Genomic DNA, 8,945 nt, shown 5'->3' with positions numbered 1-8,945 from the left:
GCTGGGGAAGTAGCTCAGTGGTAGGGCATTCTTGGTTTCAATAACTTGGTAGGTGGGAATTGTGGCTTAATCATTTCCATATCTTCAATGGGTAGTACAGAAACAGTACCCAATTAAAGATAAATCTGATAATCCCAGTGGATGGGAGGCTGAGGCAGGAGGATCGCACGTTCAAAGCTAGGCTCAGCAATGGCGAGGTGCTAAGCAATTCAGTGACACCCTGTTTCTAATAAAATACAAAATTGGGCTGGTGATGTGGCTCAGTGGTTGAGTGCCTCTGAGTTTAATCCCTGGTATCTAAAAAAAAAAAAAAAAAAAAGGAAAATCTGAAGCTGGGCATGGTGGTGGTGCACACCTGTAATCCCAGAAACCTGGAAGACTGAAACAGGTGGATTGCAAGTTTTAGGATAGCCTGGGCAATTTAGTGAGACCCTGTCTCAAAATAAAATTTTAAAAGGGCTGAGGAAGTAGCTCAGTGGTAGGGCATTCCTGGTTTCAATCATCAGTACCTTAAAAAAAAAAAAAAAGAAAAGAAAGAAATATAAATCTGAAACCTGCATGAACTTGTAGCACAGTGTGAAGCAGTGTTGGATTCTTTGTCTTGTGAATTTAAAGCATAAGATTCATGAACAGCAGTCTATAAAGAAAAATATAATTTATTAAAGCAAAGTGAAGTAAATCTCCTGTGACTGGGAGGGGACCCACGAAGGTTGTCAAAGAATGGCTCTTGTCTATGGGTTTATATGGATCTGTAGGTTTAAGGAAGCCAACCCTTAGCCCAATACTAGGAAAGGCACTCAGTATCCATGAGGCATTCATAAAATCTTTAGTCCAATCAAAATATTGATCAGGTGTTTTTCCTTCTTCAGAGGAATTGTGGCCTCCAGGTCACATATGTTCTGGGGTTCCTATGGACTCCAGGTCACATAAATCCTGATTTAAAAACAACCTTTTTGCAACTTCATCAGCAAAAACCTGAAGTTGTTTGTGCTCTGATGCCCGGGAAGTTCCCCTAGGGCCCATTTCCCTATCTGCCTAGCCTTATCTCTTCCTCCTGACCTCAGACTGAGGTAGGATTCAGGCTCAGGTCTGTCCAGCTTCAAAGTCTATTCTCTTTCCATAACTATGTAGAGCCCATATTAATCTGAATAATTTAAAGGAAAAATAGTAACACTACTCATAAAAATGGTAGCACAGGTCATACATAAGTAGGATCTGGTTCATCCTAAGTGCTCAACAAATCATGCCATTTTGCTACTTTTTCCTTTTTTTTTTTTTTTTTTTTTTTTTGTACTAGGGATTGAGCTCAGGATCACTCAACCATTGAGCCATATCCTCAACCCTATTTTGGATTTTATTTAGAGGCACTGTCTCACTGAGTTGCTTAGTGCCTTGCTTTTTGCTGAGGCTGACTTTGAACTCTCCATGCTCCTGCCTCAGCCTCCTGAACTGCTGGGATTACAGGCATGAGTCACCTCACCTGGCTACATTTAAAAAAAATTTTTTTTGGTTTGTTTTTGGTACCAGAGATTGAACCCAGGGATGGCTAACCACTGAGCCACATCCCTAGCCGTTTTTTATATATTAGAAATAGGGTCTTGCTGAATTACTGAGGGCCTACCTAAATTGCTAAGGCTGGCTTTGAACTCAAGATTCTTCTGCCTTAGCCTCCTGAGCTGCTGGGATTATAAGCAAGTACCACTGTGCCAGGTGCCTGGCCCCCAGCCCATTCTTATTTTTGTTTTAAGTTGCTTAGGGCCTTACTAAATTGCTGAGGCTGACCTTGAACTTGCCATCCTCCTGCTTCTGCCTCTTGAGTTTCTGGAATTACAGGCATGAACCACCATGCCCAGCTGCATTTTACTTTTTAAAGAGGTGATTCTGAGAAAATGAGATTAGGGAGATCTGGAAGGAGAAGATCAGGAAAAGATCAGGAAAGTTAGGGAAAAGAAGATCAGGGTAGAGGTCAGGGAGAAGAAGGTTGGGAAAAAGAAAAATACATAGTTTCAAAGCCATAAGGGATATAGTCAAAACATCAAGTGAACCCCTGTTACAGTGAGGGCATGGATGAAACTGATCATTATGCTAAGCACAATAAACCAGGCACAGAAAGACAAGTACCACATGATCTTTCTCATGTGAGATCTAAATAAATTGATCTCATAGGGGTTGAGAATATAAAAGTGGATATCACAAGTTGAGAGGTAGTGGTGGAGGGAGAAAAAGAGGAAAAGGTTGATTAACGGGTACTAAGTTCCAGTTAGATAGGAATAAGTAATTCTGGTGTCTATTGCACAATAGTGTGACCATAGATAATACTTATGTTCCATGTACTTCAAAAACCTAGACAGATTCTGAATGTTTTCACCATAAAGAAATCATAAATGAGGAGAGATATGCTTAATGTGTTTTAAACATCACACAGCATATACATGTATTGAAATGTCACAGTGTTCTCCATAAGAACATACAATTATGAGTCTGGTGTAGTGGCACAAATCTGTAATCCTAGAGACTCTGGAGGCTGAGACAAGAAGATTTCAAGTTCAAGGCCAGTCTCAGCAATTTAACATGGCCCTAAGCAACTTAGTGTGAGACTCTGTCTCAAATTAAAAAAATAAAAAAGGGCTGGGGATATGGCTCAGAGGTTAAGCAACCGTGGGTTCAATCCCCGTGTATTGCCAAATGCCAACCAATAATGAGGATACAGTTTTGAGAAACAGGAAAAAGGTTTATTGCTTTGCTAGCAAAGGAGAAACACAGGGAACTCCTGTTCCAGAGGCTGTGATTCTGCCCACCACAGGAACAAGGGGCTGTTAAAAGAGATGATTCAAAGGCTACATTCCAGGTATTCTCTGTCTGGAGTTGTAATTAATTCATTTGTTAATTTGGGGGATAGTCATTTTGAGATCTTCTGGTACCATCCCCAAAGTCTAAATTACTTCATTCCTATAGTGGGCATGTATTCAGGGACAGATGAATACATGCGCACTATAGGGGGAAAAAGGTACCTGTTTCCCCTGCCATTAGGAAGGGGGAGAGATTAGGAGGGGAGCAGAGGGTCATCGTGCGTGCGCTGGGGATAGATTGAACCCAGGACCTTGTGCATGCAAGTCAAGCACAGTATCAACTGAGCTATATTCCCCAGTGTGTGTGTGTGTGTGTGTGTGTGTGTGTGTGTATAATATCTTTTAGTTGTGGATGGACCTTTATTTTTATTTATTTGTATGTGGTGCTGAGAATCGAACCCAGTGTCATACATGCTAGGAAAGCGCTCTTCCACTGAGCTACAACTTCAGCCCACAATAATAGTTTTTGATATGAGAGCAACGTGATTATATTTTCACTTACATCTTTGTTTTTTGGTACTAGGAATTGAAGCCAGGGTGTTTAACCATTACTACAACCGATCCCTTTATTTTTTTCAGACAATGTCTCGCCAAATTTGCCCAGGCTGGACTCAAGACTTCCATTTTCCTGCCTCAGCTTCCCTAGGAACTGGGATTACAGTGCGTCATCATGTTTGGGTAATTCTTATTGATTTTAATCAAAGCCAGTGTGAACATGGCTCCTAGGCTCAATAAAGTTTTAATGAACTGTGATTACTCTATTTTTGACAATTAAAGGAAGGAGATACTGAAGGGGAGAGCACTGGAGTAAGCAAGAATATGTCCTCAAAGACCCACATCCAACTAATCCCCACCTCCTAAATTTCCACCACTTCCCAGTAGCCAGTTTAGTTATAATGGATTAAGTCATTGATAAGGTTACAGCCCTCATGATCAAGTCACTTCTCAAGGCCCCACTTCTGAATACTATTACAATAGGAACCAAGTCTTTCACACCTGAGCCTTTGGGGAACATTTCAATCCAAACTATAAGAACTGATGGTCTCCTCTTTGCCCCTAAGTGCTGGGAATTGAATCCAGGGCCTCACCCATGCTTGCCTGACTAGTACTCTTATCTCTGAGGTACACTCCTAGTCCCTCCCTTATTTTTAAATTTTTAATCAATGAATTAATGAATTTTTTGGTACTGGGAATTGAACCTAGAGATGCTTTACCACTGACGTGTCCAGATCTTTTTAGTTTTTATTTTGAGACAGAGTCTTGCTAAATTGCTTAATCCTTGCTAAATTGCTGGGGCTGAGCTTGAATTTGGAATCTTCCTGCCTCAGCCTCCTGAGTTGCTGGGATTATAGGCATTCACCACTGGGAAGGGCTCTACTTTTTTTCTTTTCCTTTTTCCTTTTTTTTAAACAATGGATAATTTCTATAATATATGGATATACCTTAATTTTTTAAACTAGTCCTCAGTTGGTGAACATAAGTTTTATGGTTTTTACTACTACAAATACATGTGAAGTAAACATGTATTGTTTACACATCATTGTATAATACTCTGGCTAATATAATTTGGACCAAGTTAATTAACCTCTATGTGGCATTTAAAATCTATAAAGCTTTCAGTTAGTTCAACTAATGTATGTAAAATTTCTTGCAGACACCTTGGCTAAAGAAATGTTAGTTCTCTTCTCGAAATCTACATAATGTTATGCTCATTTATGTTACTGGAATCTTGTTTCTTGTCCCCAATACCAATCCAATAATGAGGATACAGTTTTGAGAAAAAGAAAAAAATAAGTTTTATTGCTTTGGTAGCAAAGGAGAAACACAGGGACTCTTGTCCTAGAGGCTGTGATTCTGCCCATCAGAGGGAACAGAGTGTTGTAAACCAGATGATTCAGAGGAATCCTATTTCCTGAGACTTAGTGGGGAGAGATTAGGAAGGAGAAGACAAGGGAGAAGAAGATCAGACAGAAGATCAGGGAGGAGGTCAGTTTAATTTTAGAGAAGCAAGGGATATATTCAAGGCATAAAGTGGATTAACATAATTAACATAAAGAGGGCTGGGGATGTGGCTCAAGCGGTAGCGCGCTCGCCTGGCATGCGAGCGGCCCAGGTTCGATCCTCAGCACCACATACCAACAAAGATGTTGTGTCCGCCGAGAACTAAAAAAAAAAAAATAATAATAAATATTAAAAAAATCCTCTCTCTCTCTCCTCTCTCACTCTCTCTTTAAAAAAATAATTAACATAAAGATTAACATAATTAACACAATTATTCTCATTTACTATTATTCTAAATCCTTTGTTTAGATTTCATTAATAAATAAAATGATGGAACATTTGTTACTGGGTGGCATTTTCACCAAGTTCCTGGGTTCTTGTAGTATCAGAAGAATAAGATAAAAGCACAGTTAAGATGGGAATAAGACTCTATTCTTTTTTTTTTTTTTTTTTTAGAGAGAGAGAATTTTTTTTTTTAATATTTATTTTTTAGTTTTAGGCAGACACAACATCTTTGTTGGTATGTGGTGCTGAGAATCAAACCTGGGCTGCACGCATGCCAGGCAAGAGTGCTACCGCTTGAGCCACATCCCCAGCCCGAGACTCCATTCTTTTTATTGGTACAGGGAATTTAACCCAGTCAGGCAAGAACCCAGTGGCTCTACCACTGAGCCACATCACCAGTCTCAAGACTCTATTCTTATGGTTGGACATAGGGCAGGTAGCACATGGGGCACAAAAAAACCCAGGTTGACTCAAATAAAGGACAAAAGTATACAGCTTTTATGGCACTTATGGAGTAGGCAGGTGCTCATTCTCTTGATGTAATCACATGTAGAGAGAGAGTTTTAACTGCTACCCATGGTCTTCTTTTTTTTTTTTTTTTTTTTTTTTTTTTTTTTTTTTTTAAAGAGAGAGTGAGAGAGGAGAGAGAGAGAGAGAATTTTTAATATTTATTTTTTAGTTCTCGGCAGACACAACATCTTTGTTGGTATGTGGTGCTGAGGATCAAACCGGGCCGCACGCATGCCAGGCGAGCGCTTGAGCCACATCCCCAGGCCCTACCCATGGTCTTCTACATCGTGTGTCTTCATTTGACTTATATCTCATTACCATCTCATCTCCATCCAATAGTGAAAAATCATGAAAAAAAAATCAGGTAACAATTTTTTAATTTACTCCTTTTTTGTACTGGGGTTTGAACTCAGGGCTGTCTACCACTGACCCATAACCCTAATCTTTTTTTCTTTGAGACAGGGTCTCAGAATAATTTCTGACACTGGGTTCAAATTGCAAGTCCTCCTGCCTCAGCTTTCTGAGTTGCTGAGGCAGGTGAGCGCCACAGCGTCAGGCTGCCCCTTTGACTTGTGGTGTTATCATCTAGGGTGCTGGGGTTGTTGTCTCTGTACAGCAAAGAATTAAAGAACAGGACATAAAGAGAGCAAGCAAGCAGCAGGTCCAACCTCTCCAAAGAGAAGGGGCACTCCCTGCCCCCACAGAGCTGGGAATCAGGTGGGGAGTTTTGGCTTCTTTTTATGATCTCTGGAATTTCATCTTTTTCTTATCTCCTCTACTCACTATTATTGATTGGTGCTCCCTCTGTCCATGGGTCTGTTTTAGTTTTTCTATTGGATCCCACCCACTTAGGAGCACAAGTACAGAAATGTCTGTCTGATTAGGTCCCCTGCTGGTGTCCACCAGCATTTTTGTCAACCAGGAAGATGACTTCCTTAGAAAACCATCTCCATGCTTCTTTTTTTCTGGCCGTGTTGTAATAGCAGTCCACTTTAAGTTTTGAATAACACCCTTGCTGCTCTGCCACTGCAACTTATTTTAAAAAGGACCTGTTCTTTCTCTTCCTCCCTCCCAAATCTGAGGATTTGGATTACCTTTCTTCACCATCCTAGACAGAGTTATCTGTCTAGACAAAGTTATCTGTCCTTGAGTACACACCCACCATAGGAATGAAGTAATCCAGACTTTGGGGATGGCACCAGAAGCTCTCAGAAATGACTATTTAACAACTCCAACAGACAACCCGAGGAATGTAGTCTATGAACCTCTTTTTAAAAGTCCTTGTTCCTTCTGATGGGCAGAATCATAGCCTTTGGGACAGGAGTCCCCAATATTTCTCCTTTGCTAGAAAAGCAATAAAACTTTTTTCCTTTTTCTCAAAACCATGTCCTTGTTACAGGATTGGTATTGGGGACAAGGACCAAATTTTCCCTAACACTGACACTGACCTCCTCATTTGCCACCTTGCCCTGGCTGCCTAAGCCCTTCCATATCTCCCTCAGAGGCACAGGCCTGTAATCCCAGAAGCTCTGGAGTTTGAGGCAGGAGGATTCCATGTTCTAAGACTAACCAGTGCTACTAATCAAGACCTTGTTGCCGCAGTCTGGCTGGGCACAGAATCACGAGCCACCACACAGCTTTGTCGATTCAAACAGCAATTCTTTATTCCCGAACTCACACCGGCCTCTACACAAGCTCTGGGGCAATCCCAGTTCTGCTGCCACCCAATTCACCTACTCCACGAGGCTTTCTTTTTTTTTTTTTTTTTTTTTTTTTTTTTTTTTATTTTTTATTGGATGTTCACAACTTTACAAAGCTCATGACCAATCATATTTCATAAAATAGAATCAATTGGGTTATGAACTCCCATTTTTCCCCAAATACAGATTGCAGAATCACATCGGTTACACATCACATTTTTACATACTGCCATATTAGTGACTGTTGTATTCTGCTACCTTTCCTATCCTCTACTATCCCCCCTCCCGGTGGGACCTTCCTAATTCTCTTCATTTGTTCATCCACAGGCTTTCTTCCCAAAATACTCTCTGAATCTCACGAGAACTCAAAGGGAGCTCAGGTAGCAGGAACGCCCTATTTCCAGCAGCAATAATCCTCAACATTGAACTTCCCTAAAACCCAAGGTCTTAAACTGGGAAAGCCCTAAACCCAAGGACCGGGATACTTCTTCAAACCTGATCAGCTCTAAACCCGGATCCGCCTTCCTTGAGCAAGGTCACCTTACATGCAATGTCAACAGCGAAATTCCAAGGCAAGTCCATTTAACATGGGGTACGCTGGCAAGGAAATTTCGATGCGTCATTTCTACTTGGCAATGGCCCTCAGCACCTTGTCTCAAAATTAAAAATAAATAGGGCTGCAGATGTAGCAGGGCTGTAGAGAGCCTTTGGGTTCAATCCCCAATACAAGTGCCCCCAACACCCCTCACCGCAAAAAAAAAAAAAAAAAAAAAGAAAGGAAAGATAGTATGGTTACCTTCCTAACCATTTGTAAGACCTCTTGATGTATGCGAATCAAAACTAGATACAAGGATAGTGGCCAAGTATATGTAATTAAATATTGATCTATTTATTAGACATGCTACAATTATTTGTCCATTTCATTGTTTTTCAACCTTTGTCTTTGGGCATATGAAAAGCACAGCTTGTTGAGTTCAAGTTAGCAATTTTTTCCTTGTTTCTTGGTTGGGCATCTTGCTTAGAAATGGCATAAACCGGTTTCTCCCATTACAGAAATTATTTCCACTGTCACAATGTGGTGTGGTGAAAAGAACGTGGGTAAGATGTAAACAAACTCTTACATCTGGTATAACCAAGTTGTGGTGCCCAACTTTCATTCTGTGCAACGATAAATGTCAATTTAACATTCTGACCCATTTCCTCATCTGCAAAATGAGGAAAGTAAGACCCACCTAAGAGGTCGGTAAATGATCGAAATGCCTAGTACCTAGTAAATTGCGCCCAGAGGGGCAGATATTGTAAAAAACGGCAATCTCCCTGGTAGAAGACTAAAAAGTTGAGGCGCAAATTTTGGTGAGTTTACATTCCATACGTCTTTCTGGGAGCTTTTTTATAAGCACTCCATTAAACTACAAACCCCATAATGCATGTAAATGTTTCTGTGTGTGAAACTCCATTGGCTCGGGGTAGGGCAAGGAGCCAGTCCCCCACCCCCACCCCGCCCCGCCTCCCGATTTTTCCTATTTAAAACACCCTGTCTCCACCTTTCCTTTAAGCACGTGCAGTACTTTTTCTTTCTCCCCGAATGCCAACTATACAG

Source organism: Spermophilus citellus, assembly GCF_964194105.1.
Source record: "Spermophilus citellus genome assembly, chromosome: 1".
NCBI classification, from domain to species: domain Eukaryota; kingdom Metazoa; phylum Chordata; class Mammalia; order Rodentia; family Sciuridae; genus Spermophilus; species Spermophilus citellus.
This window is presented reverse-complemented; position numbering follows the sequence as displayed.